The sequence below is a fragment of the Haemaphysalis longicornis genome, unplaced genomic scaffold (genome assembly GCF_048455015.1).
Source record: "Haemaphysalis longicornis isolate Haplotype H1 unplaced genomic scaffold, Haemaphysalis longicornis Haplotype H1 scaffold_5, whole genome shotgun sequence".
Lineage (NCBI taxonomy): Eukaryota > Metazoa > Arthropoda > Arachnida > Ixodida > Ixodidae > Haemaphysalis > Haemaphysalis longicornis.
In genome coordinates, this window is record NW_027526385.1 from 53,044,718 (window position 1) to 53,058,951 (window position 14,234).

A 14,234-nucleotide genomic window follows, 5' to 3' on the forward strand; every position below is an offset into this window, starting at 1 on the left:
CAAGCCAGAATAGTCTGTAAAGGCAATTATTCGGCACGCGGCACGATTCAGCGCGTGGCTTGTGGGGGGTTGGACTATGGCTCTTGTTTTTGGCACCCATTGGGGATTATCAGTGCGGACCAAGTAAAATAACATGCATCCTGTGAAAACCGACTGAAGTGCGAACAGTCCTTGAAGCGCCAGACTGGCTTCGAGAAGCGCCTGACGAAGCGTAAATGCTAAAGCTGTGGCAGCCGAAGTATAATCTATACCTATAGAAAGAAGTGCCCCACTGACACTGACTGACTCATCAGCGCCCAACTAAAACTGCTAAACCCAGAGATTTTGGGAGTACGTCTCTGTCGTGGCATAGGGGAGGATTTTTCGAAATTGTACTTCTAACCGAGGAAAAGGGGGAAATTGTATTTTCTCCTGTTCGTGATTATTCCGCTCGCACGTTCAAAGGTCATTTCGGGAGTACATTGTGTTATGGCGTGAGGGCTAACTCAAGGGGATTTTTCGAAATTTAACCCCGAACAGAAAAAAAAATATTTATATTTTCTAAATTTGTGATTATCTCTCTCGCCCGTTTGGATATCAAACTGCTTTTTGAAGTAGCCCGCAAGATTCTTATTAAGTAGTTTTACGGTGTTGCCCTTACTAACACCAATGGCACGAATCTGCGTTGCGGAGGAAATTGGGTATTTCTAAAGATCTTACAAAATATTTTACTGCTTAGTCTTAGTACATTCAATGAGTTTTTGCTGATAAATGTTTTTCCTACAAATGTAAAAAAAAACATTTGAAGGATTACGAGACAAAATAACGGCTCGCGGGAATATATATATATATATATATATATATATATATATAGGTATAATTAAACGGCATAGCTGCTGATGGTAAAAAGGAAAAGTCGGCGCAATAAAAACGAACTTTAATTCGACGTTTCGGGCTCGGACCGTCCTAAACATCGGATTAAAGTTATGTTTTTATTAAGGTTTATATATATATATATATAGGAAATGAGGGGCTCGTTGAAAATAACACAGAAATAAGAGCTGGCAGTCAAGAAAACCTCGGAAAGCAAAGGGGACGATGTGGTAGGTCATTGAATTATCTATTCCCTACCACATCATCCTCCCCTTTGCTTTCCGAGGTTTTCTTGACTGCCACCTCTTATTTCTATATATATGTATATATATATATATATATATATATATATATATATATATATATATATATATATATATATATATATATATATATAATGGGAGAGAGAAAGAGAATTATAAATCCGGAAAAAGGGCAGAATGAACTTCATGAACATTGAATAGGACGGCAGGAGAGCGCATGTGAATAAGTTCTCTACCATGGAACGAATCAGGGCAGTCTATACACAGAGCAGGAAACCGGATGGGAAGAATAAAAAAAAACAGAACGCGAAACAAAATGAAAACATGAAAGATAGAAGGACAAAAAGAAGTTGTCCGCGGAGAACGAAACAACGAAATTTGGAGAAAGACATTCACGGCGAAAGGAGAGCAACAACCACCGCAACAAAACAGCCAAATACAGAATGAGACGTCTCTGCCGGCTCGATACGCATGCGGTCACGGGCGGCGAAGCGGCTCTCTGGCTAAGCGCAGCCTTGCGTTTCGCACGGATTGTGTCCCGCTGGCCGGAACCATCGAGCGAACTTTTTGTTCTTTGACTCTTTGACTCTGGCTCGCCGCGGCAACCGTGTGCGCGTGCTTTTTGTTTCTCCCACGCTCCGCTGCGCATTATCCGCGCCGGTACCGCAAAACCCTGACTCTTTTTTGCATCGCTCAAATGAAAGCTTTTTCGTCGTATCCTGGGCACGCTGCGGTACGACGTCGCGTGATGCGTTGCGTTCCTGTGGCGATCTCGCGGAAGAAAACTGGCCTAGCCCGCTTGCATGGCAGGGTTGTCCATCAATCGCGTTTGAATAATTCACGCTGGGCTGAAAAAAATAGAGGTCAGTTGCGTTTTTCAAGCGGCATTCGTACGCATGCAGACGCGTCTGCCCATGTTTCCAATTGAGCCGTCTTCACCAACCTGAGGTGGGTAACAGTCAGTTCTCCATATATATATATATATATATATATATATATATATATATATATATATATATATATATATATATATATATAGATAAGGTCAGTAGAGACAGAGACAAACGAGGAAGACGTAGAAAATAGAAATAAGTTTACTGATGTTTCAGGGAGAGGACTCCCTTTCTTCAGAGTACAAAATAAGTTCGTTTCAGAGTTATACAGAAAATGTAGCAAGGTAAATGTATCTTTTCAGACTCTCTCTCTCTCTCTCTCTCTCTCTCTATATATATATATATATATATATATATATATATATATATATATATATATATATATTGTGTACACTGTAGTTCTCCGCGGCACAATATTTCACTTGTTTCAATCTTGTGTGTAATCATCATTCCCGTCATCCTTTCCAGTAATGATTCATCTTCACCTGTATATGATCATTATCATCCCTGGGGCAAGTTCTGCTTGGCTGCGCGTTCGCCAAATAAACGGCGTCTGTCCTGTCTTCTCTGTTCTATCAACGAGCGACGTCTTCTTGAAGGCCTCTTACAATATATATATAATATATAACACAGAAATAAGGGTTGGCAGTCGAGAAAACCTCGGAAAGCAAAGGGGAGGATGTGGCAGATCATTGAAACAGATTAAGAATTTGGAAAGAAAGAAAGAAAGTGAAGAAAAAATGCCCGCCAGGTGGGATCCGAACCCACGACCTCCAGAATACCGGTCTGGTGCGATATTCTGGAGGTCGTGGGTTCGGATCCCACCTGGCGGGCATTTTTTCTTCACTTTCTTTCTTTCTTTCCAAATTCTTAATCTGTTTCAATGATCTACCACATCCTCCCCTTTGCTTTCCGAGGTTTTCTCGACTGCCAACCCTTATTTCTGTGTTATTTTCAACGAGCCCCTCATTTCCTATTCTGATTCGCTACATGCATAGCGAGGGCCTCTGTTCTGGCAGTCTTGTTGCCAAAGGGAGCTTAAGAGGGTTCAAAGCTGGTCGACCACTCTGGACATGTCGTAGACACTCGAGTCACGACCCGGGGGTTAAAATGAAGGTCCCCTTCACCCCGATTAGTCCGAATGGCGCTGGCTACCACCCCCAAGCACAGGAAACAAAACATACCTAACATAAATACCCCAGAAAGTGAATGGGAAAACCGCCCCGCCGGTAGCGTAGTGGTTATCGCACCAGACCGGTATTCTGGAGGTCGTGGGTTCGGATCCCACCTGGCGGGCATTTTTTCTTCACATTTTTTCTTCACTTTCTTTCTTTCTTTCCAAATTCTTAATCTGTTTCAATGATCTACCACATCCTCCCCTTTGCTTTCCGAGGTTTTCTCGACTGCCAACCCTTATTTCTGTGTTATTTTCAACGAGCCCCTCATTTCCTATTCTGATTCGCTATATATATATATATATATATATATATATATATATATATATATATATATGTGTGTGTGTGTGTGTGTGTTTGCATACATGGGTTGGCATTCAAGAAAGCATAGGAAAGCAAGAGGGAAAATTCATTCATTATCTCTTAAACGGATGCAGATTTATTTTTAAAGAAAGCGGAGAAAAACATGCCCGCCGGGTTGGGTCTGAGCCCACGACCTCCAGAATACGCGTCTGGTGCGATGACCACAACGCTACCGGCGGGGCCGTACTCCCCTCCACTTTCTCGGGTATTTATGTTACGGTAATTGTTTCCTGCGTTTGTTGAGGGTGGTAGCCAGCGCCACTCGGACTACTCAGGCCGAAGGGGACCTTCTTTATAACCCCCAGGCCGTTACTCGAGTGTCTACGAAATGCGGAGAGTGATCGACCACCATTGAACCCTCTTAAGCTATACCTGTGGCACCTACACTGCCAGAACAGAGACCCTCGCTATCCATGTGGCGAATCAGAATGTGAAATCACGGGTTCGGTAAATTAAGATAGAAATAAGGGTGTCAGTTAAAAAAGCCAAGGAAAGCAAAGGGAAAGGGTGGTAAGTAATTTATTATCCTTGAAACAGATGCAGATTTCTTTTTGAAAGAAAGCAAGTGGAGCAAAAGTGAAGAAAGTGTATGTATATACAGTAATACCTCGAAAAATCGGCTAAATCGAAATTTTCTGCGGTACCGAACCATTTGCCGTACGTCCCATGTGTTTGTTGCCCCTTATTTCGAAGTATTTTTGAGCCAAACTGCGGATATCTCGAAATGTTGGCTGAGAGTGGAACGCAAAATTTCGCCGCCGCGGACCGTTGAATTTGAATTTGGCGGTTGACCGGTGTATTCACAAATTGTGAGGAACTCTGCCAAGAGGTGATAAAGTTTACTGATAACGGTGCCACCGAAAGCGACGTGACCTTTCAGGAGTACGCGCTATGCGAGCGGGATGTGCCCGTGACAGAAGAAGTTACGGACGCCGAAATCGTTGAAATGGCCACAGAAGGAGGGGACGGCGAAGACGGGGGGCGGCGACGACGACGAACCTCCTCGAGAGGTGCCGACATCTGCCGAAACGAGGAATTTGTTGCGCTAGCTCCGAAATAAGGTTGAGTGCAGCGGCGGAAAAGATCGGCTCATGCAATGCGTCAAGCAGCTAGAGGACTCCTTACTAGGCCCGATAGAGTGCGACCGCAAAGCAGACCAGAATTACGATGGTTTCTGCAAGTAAAATTGGAGTGCCAAAAAGCCCAGCCGGTGAACGTCCCTTGTCATGTTTTTTTTCTCTTTCAATAATTTATGAAAAGCAAGATTGAAAAGCTGCTGTTGAAGAGCTGATAAGTAGTAGCGCCTTTTTTGCAGTGAACTTGATATTGCAGGGTAATTCGCGCAACTTTGTTTGCTTATCTCGAAATATTTCCCGGATTTTACTACTTCGAGATAACGAGGTATATATATATATATATATATATATATATATATATATATATATATATAAGGAATAAAAGTTGCCAGTCAGGAAAACCTCGGAAAGCAAAGGGGAGGATGTGGTAGGTCATTGAAACAGATAAAGAATTTGGAAAGAAAGTGGAGAAAAAATGCCCGCCAGGTGGAATCCGAACACATGACCTTCAGATTCTTTATCTGTTTCAATGACCACATCCTCCCCTTTGCTTTCCGAGGTTTTCTTGACTGCCAACTCTTGTTTCTGTCTTATTTCAACGAGCCCCCCATTTCCTATTCTGATTCGCTATATATATATATATATGAGGTCCAATCTTGGGTGGAGACACTTGGAGAACACTGACAAGAATTTTATCATGCCCAGCAGTTTTCGATAGTGGAACCTTCGAAACTTTCCTCAGGTGTGCTATCTTAGGGCTATCCCATTTTGCATTCATAGGTTACGGACTGGATACAGACACCTGTAGGTTGTTTAATACGTTGAGGAGTTACAGGAATGAAGTTGAACTTCCCGGCCATTCCATGCGTGAGAATGCGCACAATTTTGGCATTCTGCGGAAAAAAAAGCAATGGAATTGCAGAAAACGCTAATTCCTCAGACTGGAATTGTAATGGAATGGGACTGGCCATTCTGCAACACTGGCGCCTGGGTCAGTGTCGTTGGAAAACACCTTAGTAGATGTAATCAACAACACCGAGACTGTCGTGTCCTCTTTTAGAAATCATATCTTTCCGACAGCGAAACTGCGCTCACCGTTTGAACAGGTGCTGAATGCCCGTGTCCGATCCATACGGTCTCCTTTCCTTACGCGAACGTCGTCTGCTATATCGATCGCGTAAAAATCGACTCCGTTTTCCCGGTCTTACTTTTAACCTTCCGTTGTTGGTCAGTCTCTGGGCACGGCACAGTGGCCAGCGTCTCAAGGCAAACATCGCTGAAAATAAACGTCTTGCTTCTATTCAGGCGGCTGCACCGCGGTTGGTCCATGTGGGGAATTGGGTCTTTTGTAGACTGCCGATGAAAGCGTGGCCCGGGAGTTCGATGCGGAGAGCGGTCGCGAGTGGTTGTAGCAAACTCGACGCGTAAGTTTTCGTAGTTTATTAAAGTTTTGGGCCCGCTCCTATAATGTTGTCGTTATTGGTTTCCTCCCGCACTCAATTCGGTAAACTAAGAGCAAAAATCCCGGGCCATCTCCACTAACGCGAAACCTGCGGGGGGGGGGGGGGGGGGGGGGGCGAAACATGCAGTGAATAAGTGAATTCTTGGGGCCTTGGCGTTTTTGCGAACGGAGATGAAACCGTTGGGAGGTAAAGGTATAGAGCTTTGCTGTAAAATTGTCTTATCTTTTAAGCACGAAGCTGTCTAGCGCGAGGCGTAAACGAGTGTCCCGGGGCTTTTTTAGTACGCGTTACGTTCTTGCGCGAGGTGTAAACGGTGTTTTAGTACCGTGACTACACGAGACGACGATTACGACGACGACAGGAGACGCCAACAGCCCCAGCCCCTACGGGGCTTCGCCCCTAAAACCGAACTAAAATAAAATAAAGCAGAACGTTGCGAATAATCAGTATGGAAACTTTTGTCTTTCATCGTAACAGCTTCCACGGTGTGTTTACTTGGCGACCTCTACGAAAGCTTTTTAGTAGCGTAGTTAAGATGGCGCAAGCATTTATCTGGCAGTGAAAATTATTGAATGGTATTCGCGTCCTCCGTTAGGCACACCTTCACAGTTTTTCTCCTTTAGCGTAATACAGTTTAAATTCGATTTAAAGAACGCACCAAGCCCAACAAATATTTTATTAAATCTGCAACTTCGTATCAGAGAGACTGCATCAATCCTATGGCCAACTGCGGGGGGGGGGGGGGATATCCCGATTAATTCAGGGAATTCGTAATATCGGGTTTTTTAGAACCAAGGCCCGAGTGTAACCAAACAGTTTGTAAAGGACTATGTATTTCATTTATTTCATTTATTCATCCTTGAACGCCCGAAGGCAATACGTAAGGGTGGCGGTGGTGAGGAAGGGCGTGTATCAAGGTCGCAGCATCTTCATTAAAAAGTAACAATGGTCGCAGATGTTAACAAAGAACAACTAAAAAGGGAAATAAAAAAAAGACAGAAATAAACACTCAAGTCACAGGGTGTACCTCAAGGTTTCAATCTGTTCTCCCCGCTGTTCTTTTAGTATTCAGCGATACCAGTGCAATCTGTTACGCGACATAGGCTTCGCTTTAGCGTGTTAACTTCATGTCAGCATCATTAGTGGAATCGGTGGTGCCTATAATTGTGGAAGAGTAAACTCCGCCGAAGCAATGCTACACGATTTTGTATAGTTTACATGAATATACCGAATGAAACATTTCGCCTATTACTGTTCGCTGGGCTTTCATGGGCAATAGATTTGGCGAGTTTATCCTGCTGGGGGCAGCACTGTTGCGTTTTGTGAAAAGCTCTTCAAGGGTGCGCTGTTTTCTTCTTCATGTTTTTGTAGCTGGTTGTGCACGGTTATGTCCATGTAGGGGGACGTACTGTAGACTGCAGAAGACTGTACCAGGACGCGAAGAGGTTTCTTTGGAGCTGGCGACGATGACAACGATGACGAAGAAAGTAAAAGGGACTGCATTGAAACGAAGATAAGATAAATAAATATAGAAGTAAGAAGGAAAGGTGAATGCAAGCCAAAAAAGTCCAATAACACCAAGACACAAAAACGGCGGGAATGCCTCCCGCATACCAGGGCGAGCGCATTCCACGCAATTATGGACTCTCATCTAGGGCGGCCGCCAGTAATTTCTGCACGTCCTCTTCCTCTTGCTCTTTTTCATTCTCTTCCGCGGCCTATTTTCCTCAATCATTCAACATGCCGACGCCTGATTGCAGCGCTGTCAAACAACGGCGTCTCGTCGATCTGTTCCGGCAGGCCGCGCGGTGGGATCTTACACGGTGTACAAACCTCCAACGATTGACTGAACCCTTTGTTTTATGGCTGGCTGCGTTCAACCCTTCCTCACGGCATCTACTATTTCCCTTCTTCCTACAATCCCTAAGCCTTACAGCCCCGTATCGATCGCTTCCAGACACGCAGACATCTCGTTCCTTTTACTGCTTTTCTTCAGTGCTATCTGGCTTTCGGCTTTTATTGCTTTTCTTTCGGTACTTTTTAGCCTTCAAACAGAATAACCCGGTACCTTGTACGAGGGCCAGGGAAAATTGCGCGGCCGCATTCGGACGCTGTACTACACTCGTCAAGGCTAGCTCCCCGGGCTGGCTTGGCATAGGCAGACCCTAGCCCCGGGGAGACGTAGATCTTCGACGGCGTTGTGCACGGCACCATTTATTTCCGTCTTCCCACATTCTTTTGTCCGTTTCGTTTTCTTCTTCGTATCGTTCACGCTCCTCGCCCTATCTTCTCCTTCGCCTCTTTTCTCGGCACCTCATTTCTTTTGTCGACGCCGAACAGGTGACGTCGCCTAGGCGCTGCGGCGCCGTCTAGATCGGAGTTTGAGAGCGGATGCTGCCCAACGCCCCGCCCTCTTCCCAATGCCTTTACTTTAATAGCGTGCGCGCCGCCGTTGCTTCGATCTCGATTTTCCGTGTCTCTGGAATTGCAGACAGATGAAGTAAACAAATCGATAAATTGCGAGAGAAAAAAAAATCAGTAAGCGAAATTCGTTTCCGGTCGTGCTGGACCTTATCGCTGACTAAGCCTGAAATCGTTTTCTTCTGGAACGGGGTTCTTTCCTTGTCGCCGGTGTTTTACCGTGTTTTATTTTTGTATTTTCTTATGGCTAACGGATTCGTATGTGTCTCTAAAGGGTTAGCCGCCTTTATTTCTGTAGACGGGTACATGCTGTCCGCTTGGTGTGATTTTTGTTGGCGGGGGAGACTCTGAGCAGAATCGCGAAGTTTTCCCACGTTCTGGCGGAGAGTTGGGCGAAGCAGCGATAGATGGCGCCACGTACTCTACTCAAGCGTGACTTCCTGCGTGCGTTTCCTTGTCGCATCAGCGCTCCGGGCACGTCAGACTTGAGCTGCAAGACCTCATTTTGATGCGTAAGCGCGGGTGGCTCAGACCGGCCAAATCTGTTTTTTACGAGTGAAGCCTGTGGAGCGCGCGGGGGGAACGCGGAGGGGAGAGACCGTGACGGCACCGCCCGAGCGCCGGAGCGAAGATGTCGGAGTGAAATCGCTCAATGCATAACAGAATGACATGGCGAGGTGATATGGTGAGCTTATATCACGTGTCGGCACGTTAAACTAAGGGGCAATGCAATGTGGGATCCGGACATTTCGGTGTAGGACATTTCGGTGCGGTACGTTTCGGTGCGGACATTCCGGTGCGCCGAAATATCGGTGCAGGACGTCTCGGTGCGACATTTCGGGCCCAGAAATTCTTTTAGCATTGCAGCTTTAATAATTTTTTTTCGTAAGAGGATATGATTGTTACGTTCGAGAGTTATCTGTGTGCCGAGCTGCGCGGAAACGAACAGTAAACCACGTCGGACCATCGGCGCGTAAAACCCCTTTTGAATAGAACATGTTAAAAACTGACGCGGGATATTTACTTACGTTTATCCTTTTTTTCTTTAGTGTTCATGCGAACAGCCTTAATCCTTTAGCTTTGATTTCGAAGCGCTTGGATTTTACTTCACCCACCGCGGGTGCTATGCAGCTGCTGTCAATATCCTATGCTTGTCCGTGAAAAGCTGGCGGCAACAATATTTGCAAATTCATTTTCGCATGACACGGCAGACCGCAGAAAGCTCTTCACAAGATTTTCTGCATTTTTGGGGCAACTGAATGTTTGTAAAGCGGCTTTCCTTGCCTTGTACAGCCGGGACTGTGCCTTTTATGTGTAGAAAATTACTTATGGAATGCATTATGCCATCTTAAGCACCGGCTAATCAATTGTACCGGCTGATTTGCGCTACGAAAAAGGAGCGAATATAAATTAACGTCTGGTCGGAAACGTAAAAAAAATTGCAAAAGCATTGAATAAGTTGTCTGCATAACAGGTGCTTCCAGAACGAGGTATTAAACAAAAATAAGCGAATGCTCAATTTCCAAAACGACTGGTCAAATGAACGTGACATCAATCTAAAAATACCATCACTGCTCTATTGTTGTCCATAACGCACGTTATAATGAAATAAAGATATAACGACTGTTTCAAACAAGCAAGCACCCGATAATTCCTTCGCCGACAAAAATGAAGGAAGCTCACACCAACGCGTGAGACTTGAAGGTAGCCAAGCTGCGCGCCATCTTCACGACCTTCACGGTTTTCACGGTTTAAGGGCCACGATCTAAGGCCACGGTTTCAGGCCACAATCTTCACGGTTTAAGGGCCACGATTGCAGCCGAGCTGCTGCTTCTTCGCTGCCGCAACGACCTTCACTCCGTCGTTGTTGCTATCTGTGTGAGCTTCTTTCATTTTTTTTTTGGAAGTGATAATCATTGGAGATCATCTTGGAGGGGCGCACGACGTGTCTTTCTCGTTCCAATCAAGTGTTGCCACGATTACGCCGAACGCTGGAGTTTTTTTTTTTTTTTTGCTAATCTTGGCCGCCAATATCCCTGAACGGGTATGCTTGTCTTGCCAAAATGCGCTGCTGATCAAAAGCAGCCGGGTGGTCGCCGCGAGGCACGTATACACGAGCATTCGACATTTTCGTTTTTTTAACTACTAGGCGGTCGCCATGAGGCACGCGCTCACGTGCGCTCGGAATTTCCTTGCTATTTCTAATTGCGGACACGAAATATAACGATTTGCTAAACAGCCTCGCTGTTGAAAGTTTGCGCACCGAAATGTCCATACACCGAAACGTCCTGCACCGAAATTTCCTAGGTCCGCAGCAGCCGGCGTCATGATTGTCTGGGTAAAACGTGGCTCTGTCGGCTTTGGCGCAGCCCCCGCAAACCTTCCGTGATACGAAAAATTCTGGGATAATTTCTCCTTTTAAAACACCGATAAGAAGAACCGACAAACTAAGCAATCTTCATAGTTGATTACTACCCTTAGATAGTGTCGCAAAAGATGCTAGGTTAGTAGTTAGCTTTGCAGAGCGTCTGTTTGCTTTGACCAGTGAAAGAACACGCCGGCCATCTTTTTTAGCGAAGCTGTTTAGCAAATCGCAATTTTTCGTGTCCGCAGTTAAAAACTCCAAGGAATTGCAGAGAGCGCGCACGTCAGCGCTGGCCTCGCGGCTACCGCCCAGCGTCCCCTGCGCACGCTTGTCAAGCTTTGCATACCCACTTAGAGAGATTGACTAAGATTGGCAAAAAAAGAAAACCCCCAGCGTTCGCCGTAATCGTGGCAACACTTGCTCGAAACGAGAAAGACACGTCATAGTGTACGCTCCTCTAGGGTGATGTCGAATGATTGTCACTCCCCAAAAAATGAAAGAAGCTCATACTTGTAGCAACAAATACTGGGGAAACGTCGTTGAGGCAGCGAATTAAAAGCAAGTCGGCTGCAATCGTTGACTTAAACCTTCGTGATTGTCGTTAAGGTTGCCTTCGCTACCTTCAAGTCTTACGCGTTACTGCGAGCTTCCTTCACTTTCTTGATCGAGAAGTGTGCTCGCCACTCAGATAGGTTATTCTGGCTAGGAGGGCGGGTTGCGCCCCAATGTAATTTCACGCAGACCGAAAGCCGCGCATTTTGATTCGACGGCTTTCGACAGCGAGCCTCATTCTGTTTTTATGAATTCGTCGACGTACGTTCTTTTTACAGTTTATTTTGAGGCAAGGCTTCGGTCTAATTAGCATTCGCCAACATCTACACCAGATGTCACGCCGCCAGATGAGAAGCACGGTTTCTGTACAGAATGGAGTTTATTAGAGCGAACTTGTGCTGCAACATAAACTGCAGCAGAGCGGACTCACCGACTACACTTTAAGTTGTTGCAACACCGAAAGCTCTAAAACGGCTCGTTAGGACCCCAATTCTGAATCCTGCACGGCTCGCTCGCGCTGCTTAGTAGTGTAAGGAGGCCTTTTAGCTGGGCCTACCGCTCCCTTACCTTGACGGCGACACAACTCATTATAAAGTTTCTTGGAACTGCGCGGCACACTCTGTGTATGGGTATATATACATATATATATATATATATATATATATATATATATATATATATATATATATATATATATATATATATATATATATATATATATATATATATCTGTTTTAACGGTAATAAATGACCTACAGCATACCCCCCTTTCCTTACTTTGACATTCTGGATTGCCAACCCTTATTTCTGTCTTAATTCAACGAGCCCCTCATTTTCCAAATCTCAATTCGCGTTATATATATATATATATATATATATATATATATATATATATATATATATATATATATATATATATATAAAAAGAGAGAGAGAGAGAGAGAGAGAGAAAATCAGAATGGGAGATGGGCTCGCTGAAGCAAGACAGAAATAAGGGTAGACAGTCAAGAAAGACAAAGTATAAGCAAAGAGGAAATGTGGCAGGGGATTTTTCTTCAAGCAGATATAGTTTTTTGAAAGAAAGAAAAAGAGAAAGTAAGTAAGAAAGAAAGAAAGTGGAGAAAAACGTCCTCACCGAATGGGATCCGGATGGGAACCACGTCCTCCAGAATATGCGCCTGGGGCGATGGCCGCTCCGCTACCGGCGGGCTGTGCTTACCGCCACTTTCTTGGATATTTATGTCAAGATAATTATTTACAGTGCTTGGAACTGGTAGCTAGTGCCACTTCGACTGCTCGGGGTAAAGAAGACCTTTTTAACCTCCGTGCTGTCGGTTCGGATCCCAGCCGGTGGGCATGTTTTTTTCCACTTTCTTTATTTTATGACTCCGTGCCCTTATTTCTCTCTCTCTCTCTCTCAATAGATACACACACACATATATATATATATATATATATATATATATATATATATATATATATATATATATATATATATATATATATATATATATATATATATATATATATATATATAAATATATATATAAGGGTGTGTAACCGAACCGAAAACCGAAACTGAACCGGTAGTTTTGCCGGAACTGAACCCGAACCCGAACCGTTATTTTTTGAGCACGCTGAACCCGAACCGGGAACCGGAACAGAACCGAAATAAGAAATAATCGTTACCGTTTCATGCCGAAACGGTTCGACCCTCCGTTGTTGATATTGCGCAGTCAATGCAATTCAGGCCTTTTTTTCTTCCACGTACCATCAACTTCGTACCAGCTCGCGCACATTCCCCTCCAGACAATTGAACGCTATCACGCTCTATGTAACAACAGGGGAAATGAATGTGCACGAGTGTAGCAATGGACTGTTGCTGCTGGAAGCGCAAGCGTAGTGCAAGCTGACCAAACCAAATGTCATTCTCGGCAGCTTGCAGGGGATAAAAACGACTTTGCCCTTCCCTAGCTGCGACTTTATTGGAGCGATCAGGCTGCACGAGTGCTCCACTGCGTAACAGCGAAAGCCCACACCTGATGTGTACAAACTTTTTGCATTCCGTAATTTGTTTAAAAGGTCCGACACCTGCAAATTCTTAATACTTGACAAGTGTGACCGCAGGAGCTGCTCAGTGGCTAAGCCGTTTGCTGCTGACCACAAGTGGCCTCGATCTCCCTTTCCCAGTACAGTTTTTCTGAAGTAGGTGGAAATCGAGAACGTTCGTGTATCGAGATTTTGATCCACGTTTAATATCACCAGCTGGTTAAAATATGTCTGCCCGCCTGCAACATGACCAGCGCCTCGGAGCAGAGATATAGCACGGGGCTTGAAATGCGCCAGTTATTTTAAGTGTGTTTACACGGAAAACAACAAAAAAGAAAAGGCGAAAAACGTTGTTTTAAAATATTACGCAAAAAGTAAGAAAAACCGAATAAGTAAAAAAAAACACTAAGACGTGGATATTGCTCTATACTTTTCTTTGCCCTGCCTTTCACAACCAAACGTGTCATTAATGCGAAGGAAGTGAGTCCCGTGGTCAGTTTTTGAGGACAGTACAGTGGACAAGTTCCGTTTTTTAGCGATACGAATAACAACAGATATGTCGGGGAAAGCTGTTAAGGTGAGCACTTAATCCCTTGGCAAGAAACTGCAGCCCTCGACCTTGTCTTGGAAGCAGAGACAGTAATAAAGCAGATTACACGTGCAGAAAGGCAGGGCGGTATACATTCGCCCAGCGATCATCTTTTCTGCTTGTTCTGCAGTTTTGTCTCTTTCAAATCTGCCTTTTTCCGAAGGTGCACTTGT

The 14,234-nt window shown here is 44.7% G+C and overlaps 1 protein-coding gene across 5 annotated transcripts in view; it reads left to right on the forward strand.

Moving 5' to 3' along the window:
• Positions 1-14,234, forward strand: part of LOC144138220 (BAI1-associated protein 3-like) — a 500,259-nt gene that overhangs the window by 74,207 nt on the left and 411,818 nt on the right. The window lies entirely within an intron of this gene.